This window comes from Ursus americanus, chromosome 9 (genome assembly GCF_024610735.1).
Source record: "Ursus americanus isolate L20-20 chromosome 9, mUrsAme1.1.p, whole genome shotgun sequence".
In the NCBI taxonomy this organism is placed as follows: Eukaryota; Metazoa; Chordata; class Mammalia; order Carnivora; family Ursidae; genus Ursus; species Ursus americanus.
Genome location: NC_142135.1, coordinates 77686279 through 77702471, shown reverse-complemented (window position 1 = coordinate 77702471; position 16193 = coordinate 77686279).

The following is a 16193-nucleotide window of genomic DNA, read 5'->3' as shown; positions in this document are numbered from 1 at the left end:
AGTTTAAAATCCAATTTATCTGATATGAGAATTGCTACCCCAGCTTTCTTTTGAGGTCCATTTGCGTGAAAGATGGTACTCCATCCCCTTACTCTCAGTCTGAATGCATCTTTGGGTTTGAAATGAGTCTCTTGTAGACAGCAAATGGATGGGTCATTTCTTTTTATCCAATCTGCAACCCTGTGGCGTTTTATGGGATGGTTCAAACCATTTACATTAAGACTGATTACTGAGAGATATGATTTTAATGTTGCCATGTTGCCAGTAAAGTCTTTGTTTGTATTGGCTGTGACTTTCTGTTCTGTATCACTCTTGGGGCCTTTTTACTTTTATAGAACCCCCCGTAATATCTCCTGTAGGGCTGGTTTCGTGGTTACAAAATTGGTTAGTGACTGGCGATTCTGAAATGTCTTTATTTCTCCATCAATTCTGAATGACAGCCTTGCTGGATAAAGGATCCTTGGCTGCATGTTTTTCTCTGAAAGAGCTTTAAATATGCTCCCCTAACCCTTTCTCTCATTCCAGGTCTGTGTAGACAGGTTTGATATAATTCTGATGCTTTTGCCTTGGTACGTGAGAAATTTCTTTGCCCTGGCCGCTTTCAATACTGTATCCTTGCATCTAATATTTGCGAATTGCACTATGACGTGACGTGGTGTTGGTTTGTCATGGTTGAGCTTGGGAGGGATCCTCTCTGCCTCTTGGATACGAATGTTTGTTTCCCTTGCTAGATTAGGGAAGTTTTCAGCTACAATTTGTTCAAATATCTCTTCTAGACCTCTGTTTTTCTCCACCCCCTCGGGGATGCCAATGATTCTAACATTGGAACATTTCATTGAGTCAGTAATCTCCCGTAACCTACATTCGTGGGCGTGGATTTTTTTAAGACCATCTTCTATTTTCATTTTTTCCTCTATTAACCCATCCTCCAATTCACTAACCCGTTCCTCTGCTTCTGTGACCCTGGCCGTCAGAGCCTCTAGTTTTGCCTGCATTTGGCTCATAGAATTTTTAATTTCTGTCAGATTCACTCTCATTTCTGTCCTTAGGGATTCTATATTCTCAGTAACCTTTTCGTTAATAGTTTTTTCAATTCTACTCATCATTTTGACCATCGTTACTCTGAATTCCATTTCTGATAATTTGGTTACATCCATATCCATTATTTCTGTGGCAGAGGCCACAGAATCACTGTCTTTTCTTTGCTGGGTGTGGGGCTTCTCCTTCTTGTCATTCTGATGAAGAGAGGTTGCGGGGTTTCCAGAGCCCAAATTATTGACTGGGTCCCAGGCCGTGCCCCTTGTTTTATAGGGATCTTAGGGATGTGGGCTTCTTCTTTAAAGATTTTATTTATTTATTTATGTGGCAGCCAACCAGCGAGAGAGGGAACAGAAGCAGGGGAGTGGGAGAGGAAGAAGCAGGCTCCCAGTGGAGGAGCCCGATGAGGGACTCCTTTCCGGAACGCTGGGATCACGCCCTAAGCCGAAGACAGGCGCTCAATGACTGCGCCACCCAGGCGCCTCGGGTTGTGGGCTTCTTGATTTTTCAGCCTGCCTTCTGTGTTCTGGGGGAGGGGCCTGCCGCGCCGATACTCAGGCAGCCATGTTTGGGTAGAGTCTCGGCGTCCCCTGCGAGGGGGGATGGGGATGGGCACTCCCTGAGCCGGTATTTCCAGGCTTTTGTTCTCTGGCGGCTTTCCCTGGCGGTTTGCTGTGCCTCTTCTGAGAGTCAGAGCAGCAGCGGCCAAATTTCAGCCTCTGTCACAGAACAGAGGGATTGCGGCCCGTTCTCTACTAATGTTCTGGCCACTTTAACTCTGTTTCTGTTGGTGCTGCTCAACCCTGCAGCGTCCGGGATGTGCGCCCCACACCCGGCGTCCCAGCCCTCACTTCCAGGGCCGGCGCGTCTCTGTCCTTTGTGTTTCTAATGCCGCCAGCCGCCAGCCGCCAGCCGCCCTGCGTGCGCTCCCGGATCTCCCGGTCTCAGGCTGGATCCAGTGAGCGCACCGGGATTCCGGGGTTCCGCGAGATGCCTGGTGGCGCGCACCCGGCTCACGGTCTCAGTCTGCTGTTTTGCGGGTGCCGTCCGCGAGCCCCGCCCGCTCTCCCGTGCAAGTGGCTACCACTTCCCAGCGCCCGAACGCGGCGGCTCCCTCCCCCTTCCGTTTATCTTCCGATATCTGTGCACAGTTTCATGGCTCCCCGCTTCATACCTCAATACTCAGCGCTGGAGATGTTCATTTGTAGAGATCCAGATGCGTCTTCCTGCGTCTCAGGCTGGTTCCGTGGTTGTTTAGGCTGGTCTGGTACCTATCCAGCTCGACTCGGAGGACCGGCTGAAAACGGTGTCTCCTACTCCTCTGCCATCTTAACTCCCTCCTTTCTCCCTTTTTTATTACTGGTATACAAAGTTATAAAGGCATACTTAATGTCATCCCACATTTCTGAAGCTTTTCTCATTTTTCTTCATTTTTTTTTCCTCTCTGTCCTTCAGATTGCATATCTCTATTGATCTCTTTAAACTTGCTGGTTCCTTCCAGTTCTATGTACTGTTGAGCTCCTCTAGTGAATTTTTCATTTTATGTATTCCACTTCTCCAGAATTCACTTTGGTTCCTCTTTTTTTCTCCCACAATTTCTGTCTCTTTACTAATATTCTCTTTTGATGAGATATTGCCATAATACCTCTCTAAGCAGTTCTTCAAACATAATTATAGTAGCTACCTGAAGTATTAAATCTGATATCTGGCCCCTCTAGAGCACAGGCAATATCTGTTGCTCTTTTATTTTTCTTGTATAAGAATCACACTTTTCTTTCTTTGTCTTTCTTTCTTTCTTTCTTTCTTTCTTTTTCTTTCTTTCTTTCTTTCTTTTCTTTTTCTTTCTTTCTTTCTTTCTTTCTTTCTCTTTCTTGCATGACTAATAATTTTTATGTATCACTGAGAATTTTAAATAATATTTTGCAACTCTGAATGCTAACCCAATCCCACAATAATAGCTACAACAATATCAACAATACAACACTTGCCATTGTTGTTTTTTTAGTGGTTGTGTAGTGACCTTTTTGACCTTAGCTACCTTATTGAAAAATAAGTCTATATTATGTGTGTGTCCACTGAAGTCTTTGTTCAGCTTTCTTAGAAGTCAGCAAATGATTGATTAGGAAATTCTTAAATAGCTTGAGTCAATAAGTCTCTAAGCCTTTATGAAGGTGCTCTGTATGCATATGGAGCATGCCTCAATGCTCAGGCAAGGTGCACTACAACACTGATATCACTTCTTGCTTATGCAGAGCTTCAAGCTCAATTAGACATGAGAGTTGAGAGCTTTCTCAGGTCTTTCTTGGATATTTGCACAATTCTATACATGTACATATCCTGTTTATTCCAGGAAATGTATTTGATATTTTCAAAAATCCCTATGAATATCTTATTTCCTTTTTTTTTTTCTTTTAAGAATTTTGGTCACCTTCCTGTTACTTCTGCTTCAAGCACTGCGATTATTTATTTATTTTTTTTACAAATGTCCTCATGGAAAAGACTGCACTGAGAGAGCTCTGAATCAGATCAAATAGCACAAGCCCTACGAATGGGAGCTTCCAGGGAATTGTGGGACAAGTCCAGTAATAAGAAATCTCTGGAAGTGATGCTTTTGGGGAGGGCTACATTTATGTCTGCTCCAGTTGCTCCCAGGCTACGGATTTCATTATGATTGCAGGCCTGTTGGATTTCCAAACTACTGTGGAGCTGGGGAGAAAGCAACAACAATAAAACAAGTCAAAATGTCACAAAGCTGGCTGTTCTTACTGAGTTGCAACCATTTTTCTTGAATAAATACTCCTTAGATTGTTGCAAATTTGTATAATTTCCGGATGGAGGAGAGGATTATTGAAGGTCTTTACTTGGCTTTTTCTGCTGATGTTTCTTTGTACCTTGTTATTTATTTTAATCCTTTAAACAATAGAAGAAAAGTCTGAGTCAACAAAAAGTGCTAGTGGTACACGTTACACTGGCCGAGTTGAATATATGCCCAACACAAATACATCACAAATATTTTTTACTCAACGTGCATAAAGAATGAAGACAGCAGTGTACATGCCCAGAGTCTTTATTGGTGGCTCATGAGGACATCAGTGGCATCCATAGTGGCCCCTTCAGGAAGTCAGCTGTGATGTTGCTGACAGCAGAGCCCTGGGGTGGGTTTGCTGCCTTTAGAAATGGCTGGAGATAAGTGCCTTTGAAATGTTTCAATCAGATTATAAGTTTAAGATGAAAGAATGAAAAAACTAAAACAGCAACAAATGGATGAGTTTGAAAATCAAAGATTTATTTTCAAACATGCACACTGTGTAATGAAATGATCATCATACATTGGTCCTTCCGCAAACACCCCACACTGAGAATAATTGCAGTCAATTGTTCAATGGGAAGGATGACAATGTATTATTAGAACAAATTCTCAAACCAGAAAGAAAATGACTATCATTATATTATCTGGTTTCAACCTGAGTTATTTTGATCCATTTGCTTTTGCTTTTCAAAGAATTTTGCTTTACCAAAGTACTTTTCAATTAGGACAGATTCATTTTCTTTGTAATACTTTCAGTCAGTTCTCAGTGAATGGGGAGCATCGTAGATCAGGGTTGAAGAAAAATTATCATGGCATTCATTTTTAAAACTCAATCTAATTCATTTCAAAAAGCAGGAAAAAATTAAACTCTCCTCAGGAAACAGCAGATAAAGACCAGACACATCTATTTTCACAATAATAAAGAAATTGGTTATTCATTAACAAATCAATTTTCCTGACTATGTGTATGGTTTCTGACACATTTTTTAAAAATGTTATTGAGGTGTAATTGATATATAACACTATAGGGTTTTAGGTGTGCAACATAATGATTTGATATTTATATATATTGTGAAATAATCACCAAAATAAGTCTAGTTACATTCATCAGCAAACAGAGTTAACTTTTAGGATTTACACTCTAGGCAACTTTCAAATATGCTTTACAATATTATTGAGTATAGTCACCATGTTATACAGTATGCATCACTAATTTTTTTTTATAACTGGAAGTTTGTACCCCTTGACTCTTTCACCTGTTTCTCCCATACCCAGTCATCCTCTCCTCTAGCAGCCACTATTCTGTTTTCTGTATCTATGATTGTAGGTTGGTTTGGTTTATTCATTTGTTTTGTTTTTTAGATTCCACATTTAAATGAAATCATATGGTATTTGTCTTTGATTTATTTCACTTAACAAAACACCCTCCAGGTCCATCCATGTTGTTGCACATGGCAGGAATTCATTTTTTTTTTAGAGTGGGGCAAAATAAGCATTCAGTGGAGGGTACTTACCTTTGGAACCCAGCCAAAGGAACCTATGTTTTGAGAAAGTTCAGGCTACAAGGAGGAGCTAAATAGAAGTGTCTGAGATAGCTCCAGTGAATATCTCAGCTGTCAACCGAATAACCACCCAGTATATGAGTGACTAAACATTCAACTGATTCCAGTCCCTTGACTGAGATTCTCAGCTGAAGACCCAGATACTGTGGAAAAGAAACAAATAATCCCTGTTATGCCAAATTTCTGACTCACAGAATCTGTAAAAATAAGTGATTATTTTACACCAATGTTCTGGCAATTCATTTTGTAGCCATAGTATCTAGAACAATGATTAATATAATTTACAAAGATTCACAAATAAACAACAAAGATGAATTTGAAAACCTAAATCATAGTATTCACTGTTGTAAATATTTTGACATAAATATTTTCTGAAATTTTTATTATTATTGATTGCTACAATCTATTTAGGCTTTAGTATTTTTATCTGTTTCACTTACATGTGCCTAAAGGCTTATTTTTTTTTTATTATTATTATTCTCATCTTTCTCACTTAAAAGGTCTCTGAAGACTGGGAAGATATCCTATGACTGAGATTGGGCATAAGTAATTTTCATAAGTAAATGACTCAGATTCCTATAGGCACCCATTCCAGGGGCATCATTTTCCTTCTTACAACCTGTATCAAATATTCTTTGTGAGCCGTGAACTAAGGAAGTACAAATTTTCTCATGGTTTTCAGATTGTTTACCACAATATTCTGTCACCATCCAATAGCAGACAGCTGTGGACTACAGTCCCACTCAGGTGTGATCCTAAAGGACAGTGATGAAGGGAAATCCTACTCCCAATCCTTATCCAGTGAGTAGCATTTTGAGCAAGGCATTGGATCATTCTTTTTACGTGGAAAGAAAGATAGCCATGTGGATCCATGAACAATGGGTAAATGTCTGGTTCAGTGATCAGGGACTTTGAGGAAACATAATTAGAAAATTGGTGAAAAACAGGTCTTTGGAAAAGGTAGAAATGAATCTTTCCAAATGGGCACAGAGAGTGAAAATATTTGTGATTTATGTAAATGCTTATTAAAGAGCAGTGTCAATATACAATGCTCTCAGTGGTCAGGTGGACAAGATGAGGTGTTAAGTAGATGCCAGGCACCTACTCCCCTCAGCTGCTCCTAACCTTGTCCAATGGTCTCATGAGAAAATTGTGCCTGGCAACAGAGATGGGCATTACAAATGGGCACAGCAGTATTAGCTTCCACTCACAAAAGCAAATCTGATCACCACTGCTAATTGCTTAGCTTACCAAGAGCAAGACCATAGCCCTTTAATGGCACTATTATCTGAGGACATAATCCAGTCACTTGGCAGGTTGATTACATTGGACACTTTTCATCATAAAAGGAACAGGGTTTTGGGGGGAGGGTTTGTTTTTGTTTTGTTTTGCTTTGTTCTGTTTTGTTTTAAATAGGCACTTAGTCTTTCCCTAATAAAAATGTTTGCCAAAACCCTCCTCTGTGAACTTATCTAATACCTTATTCAATGTGATGGTAATCCATACTAGATTGATTCTGAACAGGGATTGATTTTATAGCAAATGAAATGCAACATGAACACATGTTGATGGAATTCACTGGTCTTAACCATGTTCTTTATTACTGTGGCACAGCTAGCCCAGCAGAGTGAGGGAATGTCTTTTGTTTTGTTCTTTCCTTTAATATATGTTGAGTTCTTAAATATAATTTATTTTTAGATAAATTATTGTAGGTTTGCAGAAAAATCAAGAAGGTAGTACAGAGATCCCCCATATACTCCACATTCAATTTCCCCCAGTATTAGCATCTTCTATTAACATGACACATTTGTTATAGTTAGTGAACTGATATTGATATGTTATTATTAACTAAAATCTATACTTTATTAGGATTTCCTCATTTTTAAAATTCATTTAATTATTTATTAGGCCTTTTGAAGTATTAATGACACTTGTGGGATGGCAACTCTGGTCAGCCCTGTTATAGGGTGGTCAATCTTCCCACAGCCAGGAAGCCACTCAGTGTATGGTATTTTGTTATGGAAGACCAAGCTGACTAAGACACATACTGATATAAATAAGTGGTTGAATGAATGAGAAAATATGGGAAAGGGGAAAAAACTCTGCAGAATTCCAAATAACTTATGTAGATTCTCCCCCTCAAGAAGGAGCAGCATAACTCCCATAAGTACAGGCTACACTTCTGACTTCATCCAAGAAGATGGTATGAAAAGGAAATGAGAGTAACTAAGGCAGAGAAATCTGGTAAATACTCCCTCAGCCATATACAGTCAAGAATAACAACAGTGATAAATCATTTCATTTTGAGAGGAGGTACTTTTGACCTGATGTGATAGAAATGATTATTTACCTCTGAGTTCTTCTTAACAAAAAGGGTATACCTAAGTCAGAACATGAGAAAAATACCACAAACTACAATTCAAGGGTATTTCTACAAAATACTTGATCAGTACTTCTCCAAACTCATAAAGTCATCAAAACCCAGGAAAGTCTGAGAAACTGTTACAGCCAAGAGGCACCTAAGGAGACATGATAACGAAGAGAAATATGGGTCCCTGAATGGATTCCTGGAACAGAAACAGGACACTAGGTTAAAACTAAAGAAGTGTGGAGACTTAGGGGGAGAAAAAAGATGGCAGAGGAGTAGGGGACCCTATTTCAGCCAGTCCCCTGAATCAAGCTAGATATCTACCAGACCATCCTGAACACCCACGAAATCAGCCTGAGACATAAGAAGATATATCTGGATCTCTACAAATGAACATCTTCGGTGCTGGGTATCAAGGTATGAAGCAGGGAGCTGAGAGTCTGTGTGCAGATATGGGAAGATAAACAGAAGGGGGAGGGAGCTGCCGCACTTGGGCACTGGGAAGCAGAAGCCTCCTGCACTGGGGAGTGGGCTGGACTCAGGGAGGGTTAGCCTTGGGGAAACCAGACTGAAACCAAGAGCTCTGGAGCATGAGCTAGAACTGGGGGCAGCTGGAGGTTTTAGAAGCACAAAGGGCCGACCCTGGGAGCAAGGACTGAGAGAGCAGCTGTGGGGTGCACAACCTGGGACGCTGTGAGTTTTTAGCAGCACTGATGGAAATGGAGTTAGAGTGGCCTGGAGAGCTCAGTGAAGAGCCGACTGTGATCTCTCTGTTCTGAGACAGAGGTTTGGATACAGTCACTGCTGCTCTGACTCAGAAGAGTCACAGAAAGCCACCAGGGAAAGCCACCAGAGAACAAATGCCCAGAAAAACCGGTTCTCACTGTGCCCATCCCCAACCCACAGGGGGCAGGGCAATTCTGCCCAAACAGGGTTGCCTGAGTATCAGCTTGGCAGGCCCTTCCCCCAGAAGGCAGGCTGAAAGAACAAGCAGCCTACATCCCTGAGATCCCCGTAAAACAGGTGCATCTTGCTTGGGTCCTGGTCAATAAATTGGGCTCCCTATATCCCCACAACCACACCTCATCAGAACGACAATAAGGAGGAACCCCCAACGAAGGAAAGAAACAGAGACTGTGGCCTCTGCCAAAGAACTAATAGATATGGATATAACCAAATTTTCAGAGTAACAATTGTCAAGATGATGTGTAGGCTTGAAAAAAATTTTAGCAAAAATATAGAATCTCTAAAGGCTGAAATGAGAATGAATATGGCAGAAATTAAGAATGCTGTGAATCAAATGCAGTATAAACTGGATGCTCTGATGGCCAGGGTAAATGAGGCAGAAGAACGAATTAGTGAGTTAGAGGATGAGATGATAGAAAAGAAGGAAAGAGAAGAAATCTGGCTAAAAAAAACTCCACTTTCAAGAAAAAAGGCTAAGGGGGATTACTGACTCAATGAAATGTTCCAAAGTCAGAATCATCAGCATCCCTGAGGGGGTGGAGAAAGAGAGAGGTCTAGAAGAGATATTTGAACAAATCGTAGCTGAGAACTTCCCTAATCCGGTGAAGAAAATAACCATTCATGTCCAAGAGGCAGAGAGGACCCCCCCCCCCAAGATCAATGAGAACAAACCAACACCATGACATGTAATAGTATAATTCGCAAATCTTATATCCAAGGAAACAATCTTGAAAGCAGCCTGGGGGAAGAGATTCCTCACGTACAGAGGGAGGAACATCAGAATAACTTCAGACCTGTCTACAGAAACCTGGAAAGCCAGAAAAAGCTGGCAAGACATGTTCAGAGCACTAAGTGAGAAGAACATGCAGCCAGGGATACTTCATCCAGCAAGGCTGTCATTCAGAATGGATGGAGAGACAAGGAGCTTCCAAGACTGGCAGAAACTGAAAGAATATGTGACCACCAAGCAAGCCCCACAAGAGATATGAACAGGGGTTATATAAAAGTAAAAAGACCCCAAAAGTGATAAGGAACAGAAATTTACAGAGACAATCTATAGAAACAAGGACTTCACAGGAAACACGACAACATTAAAATCATATCTCAATAATCACTCTCAGTGTGAATGACCTAAAATGCTCCCTTAAAATGCCACAGGGTTTCGGACTGGATAAAAAGGCATAACCCATCCATATGCTATCTACAAGAGACTCATTTTGAACCTAAAGATACATCCAGACTGAAAGTGAAGGGAGGGAGAACCATTTTTCATGCCAACGGACCTCAAAAGAAAGCTGGGGTAGTAATTCTCATATCAGATACATTAGATTTTAAGCTAAGGACTGTAGTTAGAGATACAGAAGGATACTATATTATTCTTAAAGGGTGTATCCAACAAGAGGATCTCAACAATTATAAATATCTATGCCCCTAACAGGGGAGCAGCCACCTGCATAAGCCAACTGTTAACCAAAATAAAGAGACATATAGATAATAATAAGTTAATAGTAGGGAACCTCAACATCCCACTCTCAGCAATAGACAGATCACCTAAGCAGAAAATCAACAAAAGAACAAGAGCTTTGAATGACATACTGGACGAGATGGCCCTTATATACAGAACACTACACCCTAGAACAACAGAATATTCATTCTTTTCAAATGCACATGGAACTTTCTCCAGAATAGACCATATATTAGGTCACAAAACAGGTCTCAACTGATACCAAAAGACTGAGCTTATTCCCTGCATATTCTCAGACCACAATGCTTTGAAACTGGAACTCAATCACAAGAGAAAATGTGGAAGAAACTCAAACACTTGGAAACTAAGAGCCATCTTGCTTAGGAATGATTGGGTAAACCAGGGAATTAAAGAAGAACTGAACCAATTTATGGAAACCAATAAGAACAAAAACACATTGGTCCAAAACCTAAGGGACACTGCAAAGTCAATCCTAAGGGGAAAATACATAACCATCCAAGCCTCACTCAAAAGAATAGAACAATCTAAAACTCACTCCTTATATTCTCACCTTAAGAAGCTGGAGATGGCACAGAAGAACAGGCTTAAACCATGCACAAAAAGACAACGATTAAGCTTAGAGCAGAAATCAATGAATTATAAACCAGAAATACAGTAGAGCAGATCAACAAAACTAGAAGCTGGTTCTTTGAAAGAATTAATAAGATCGATAAGCCACTGGACAGACTTATTCGAAAGAATAGAGAAAGGACCCAAATTTATAAATTTATGAATGGAAGGAGAGAAATCATAACACCAAGAAAATAGAAATAATCATTAGAAACTATTATCAACATCTATATGCCGATAAATTAAACAACCTGGAAGAAATGGGTGTCTTCCTGGAAACCTATAAACTACCAAGACTGAAACAGGAAGAAATTGATTATCTAAACAGACCAATTAATCATGAAGAGATTGAAGTAGTGATCAAAAACCTCCCCCAAAAACTAGAGTCCAGGTCCTGATGGATTCCCTGGGGAATTCTACCAAACATTCAAAGAAGAAATAATACCTATTCACCTGAAGTTGTTTCAAAAAATAGAAACAGAAGGGAAACCACCAAACTCATTCTATGAGGCCAGTATTACCTTGATCCCAAAACCAGGCAAAGACCCCATCAAAAAGGAGAATTACAGACCAATATCCCTGATGAATATGAATGCCAAAATTCTCAACAAGGTCCTAGCTAATAGGATTCAACAGTACATTAAAATGATTATCCATCATGACCAAGTGGGATTCATCCCTGGGATGCAAGGTGGTTCAACATTTGCAAATTGATTGGTGTGATAGATCATACTAGTAATAGAAGAGACAAGAACCATAGAATCCTCTCAACTGACGCAGAAAAAGCATTTGACAAAATACAGCATCCTTTCCTGATTAAAACCCTTCAGAGTATAGGGATGGAGGATACATTCCTCAATTTCATAAAAATAATCTATGAAAAGCCTACAGCGAATATCATTCTCAATGGGAAAAAGCTGAGAGCTTTTCCCTTGAGATCGGGAACACGACAAGGATGACTACTGTCACCATTGTTGTTCAACATAGCACTAGAAGTCCTAGCAACAGTAATCAGACAACAAAAAAGAATGAAAGGTATTCAAATTGGCAAAGAAGAAGTCAAACTCTCTCTCTTCTCAGATGACATGATACTTTACATGGAAAACCCAAAAGACCCAACTCCCAAACTACTAGAACTCATACAACAATTCAGTAATGTGGCAGGATACAAAATCAATGCTCAGAAATCAGTTGCATTTCTATACACTAACAATGAGACTGAAGAAAGGGAAATTAGGGAATCAATTCCATTTATAATAGCACCAAAAACCATAAGATATCTCGGAATAAACTTAACCTGAGAGGGAAAGGATTTATACTCTAGAAACTACAGAACCCTGATGAAAAACATTGAAGACACAAAAAGATGGAAAAACATTCCATGCTCATGGATCAGAAAAATAAACATAGTTAAAATGTCTATGCTACCCAGAGCAATCTACACTTTCAACGTCATCCTGATGAATATACCAATAACATTTTTCAAAGTGCTGGAACAAACAATCCTAAAATTTGTGTGGAACCAGAAAAGACCCTGAATCACCAAGGAAATGTTGAAAAACAAAAACAAAGCTGGGGGCATCATGTTGCCTGTTTTCAAGCTATTCTATAAAGCTGTGATCACAAAGACAGCATGGTACTGGCACAAAAACAAACACATAGACCAATGGAACAGAATACAGACTACAGAAATGGACTATCAACTCTATGGTCAAGTAATCTTTGACAAAGCAGTAAAAAACCTCTAGTAGAAAAAAGACAGTCTCTTCAATAAATGGTGCTGGGAAAATTGGACAGCTGTATACAGAAGAATGAAACTTGACCACTCTCTCACATTATACACAAAGATAAACTCCAAATGGATGAAAGACCTCAATGTGGGACAGGAATCCATCAACATCCTAGAGGAGAACATAGGCTGTAACCTCTTGACATCGGCCACAGCAACTTCTTTCATCACATGTCTCCAAAGGCAAGAGAAACAAAAGAAAAAATGAACTTTTGGGACTTCATCAAGATAAAAATCTTCTGCACAGCAAAGGAAACAGTCAACAAAACAAAGCGGCAACCCACGGAATGGGAGAAGATATTTGCAAATGACATTACAGATAAAAGACTGGTATCCAAGATCTACAAAGAACTTCTCAAACTCAATACCTAAGAAACAAATAATCAAATCAAAAAATGGGCAGAAGTTATGAACAGGCACTTTTCCAATGATGACATACAAATGGCTAATAGACACATGAAAAAATGTTCAAAATCTTTAGCCATCAGGGAAATTCAAATCAAAATCACATTGAGATACCACCCTAAGCCAGGTAGAATGGCAAAAATTGACAAAACAAGAAACAACAAATGCTGGAGAGGATGCGGAGAAAGGGGAACCCTCTTTCACTGTTGGTGGGAATGCAAGTTGGTACAGCCACTTTGGAAAACAGTGTGGAGGTCCCTTAAAAAGTTAAAAATTGAGCTACCCTATGATCCAGCAATTGCACTACTGGGTATTTACCCCAAAGATACAGACGTAGTGAAGAGAAGGGCCATATGCACCCAATGTTCACAGCAGCATTGCCCACAATAGCCAAACTGTGGAAGGAGCTGAGATGCCCTTCAACAGACAAATGGATAAAGAAGACGTGGTCCATATATGCAATGGAATATTACTCAGCCATCAGAAAGAATGATTACCCAACATTTACATCAACATGGATGGGACTGGAGGAGATTATGCTAAGTGAAATAAGTCAAGTAGAGAAAGACAATTATCATATGGTTTCACTTATTTGTGGAACATAAGGAATAGCAGGGAGATCAGTAGGAGAAGGAAGGGCATAATGAAGGGGGCGTAAACAGAAGGGGAAATGAACCACGAGAGACTATGGACTCTGGGAAACAAACAGGGTTTTAGAGGGGAGGGAGTGGGGAGATGGGCTAGCCCGATGATGGGTATTAAGGAGGGCATGTAATGCATGGAGCACTGGGTTTTATACTCAAGCAATGAATCATGGAGCACTACATCAAAAATTAACGATTACTGTAGCAGTTCAATAAAGTGTCAAAGGATTAAAAAAAAACTAAGGAAGTGTGAAGTATTCTAGAGTTTAGGAAATGGTAATGTACCTACATCAGTTTCTTAGTTTTGACAAATTTAACATGGTAATATAATACGTTAATCGGGGAAACTGAATAAGAATATAATGGGAATTCTACAGACTTTGCAGCTTTTGTGCAAATAGAAACTATTCTGTATAACATAAATATAAAACTATTCTAAAATAAAAAATATTTTTAACAAAAAGCAGGACAGAGATAAAGCAAAATCCCTATTGTCAGCATTGTCGATCATCTTGTATATTGACCACCAAAATTTAATAAATATATATTAAATTTCAATTATGTAAGTATTTTATAACCATTTTATTGTTATTTAAATATTTAGTGATTATCCCAATTATTTTATAATAAAATTTAATCTTGATTTCTTCATTTTCATCTTTTTTTTCTTAGTTGTAATATGATTTTTAGTGCTTTCCTCCTGAAACATTTTTTTCATAGTATGCTTTCCCAATCATTCAACAACTTAAAAAATACTTCTGTGGTCATCATTTGCCTACTATCTCTCAATAATAATAAGTCGATATCTGACTTCTCATCTCTGTATTGCTATGGTTGGAATATGCCTTTGCATATGGTGGCATATGCACCCAGTGGTGGGTGGCCGTTGCCTACATCCTTCCTACCTGAACCCACTTCTTGTTTCATACCTATAATGGCACCTCTCTGTTTATACCAGTATTAGCATTCTTATTTTCAATCAATCTGTTTATATATCAGCATGGGAATGGGGAGTGTAAACTACAGACAATTAGTTAGCTACCATCTCCATCTTCAATCACCTTAGTGTTGCTTCAACTTTTTCTTATAGTCTTCTGTGTCGCAGTGACAGAGAAACACATCTATTCCTCAGTTAGGTTCTTTCCCTTCACGTGCATGAATCCTTCATTAGAAGAACACTCTGGCCTTTATCTACTCTGTCATGCATTCCTATCCATAGAAGTATTGGTGATTATCTGACTGGTATGATAGAACCACCAATATGCACAACACAATCACTTTTTACTCTGTGTTTGGGATACTTCTATCTATAGGAGCAAACAAACAAAAATAGGAACTAGGAAGAAAGAAAGGAAGAAGGGAGAAGGAGAGACAGAAACAAAGAGAAAAGATCTGTTCCTTCATGTTATAGGCTTTTCCTGGCAGACCCTTCCTGTGAGGAACATGAATGCAATATTGTCTATAATCAGGTAAGTAGGTGTTTGTCTACAGGTCTTTCATTAATAAAGGTGTTGTTTTAATTTCTGCTTGTTCAATTTCCTATCTCACAACTGATTCTGAATCTGTCTGTAGAAGAGCTATTTTTTGGGTTTTCTGGAATCCACACATGCCCACTGTTATGGTCTTTCCTATCTTCTATAATCCCATTACCCTAATAGCAGCAAGTACTAAGAATATTTAAAAAATATTTTTATAGGAAGCCATTGAACATTATACCACTAAGGACTCAGTAATTTAAATTAAAAAATTTTTTAGTTCACCTTTATTTTCCCTTTTTACATATAAAAATTTAATGTGGAGGCCCAGGCTGCAGCAATTCTCGGAAGCTAAGCCCCTGAAAGATACAGGCCTTAACACTAGCTCCGTCCTAATGATTTCCAAATCTGTTCTACGTCTGCTGCCCATGCTCCTGTTCTTATTTTTGTTTTGTTTGTTTTGTTTTACTCTTTCACTTGGACTGTTAATTTCATTTGACCTCAGTTTTTTTCTTCCTTGGGCTTCTATACTTTTTCTTTTCAAACTCTCCTTGTTTCACTCTGAAAACCAACATTAACGTAATTTCCTGAGTGAGGCACTCTGGTTGTTTATAATGTTACACCACCTACATGGTCACCTCTCATTACCCAACCTCATTCTCTTGTCCTTAGTGTTCTGCCCATATGTCACTGGCTTGCCAATTTATCCATTTAGAACACTTTCCTAAATATCCTTTATGTATATTGCCGCTATTGATTGCTTCTCATTCATAAAAGTCAAGTTCAAAAATTTTTTCCTGTTGTAAGCCCTTATGAATAGCTGCTTGGAATTTACTTACTCCTCCCCTACTACGAAAACAACAACAACAACTTCATTTATACCTTTTATGAGCTTTCTTGCTTGTATTAATTAATAAATATTGAAGATATATATTAAATATATATAAAATATTTAACATTAAATATCTATATTATTCAATATATTAGTCAATTTATGCTAATGCTTGCTTTATTAAATGTTTAGCAAATTAATATTACTGTA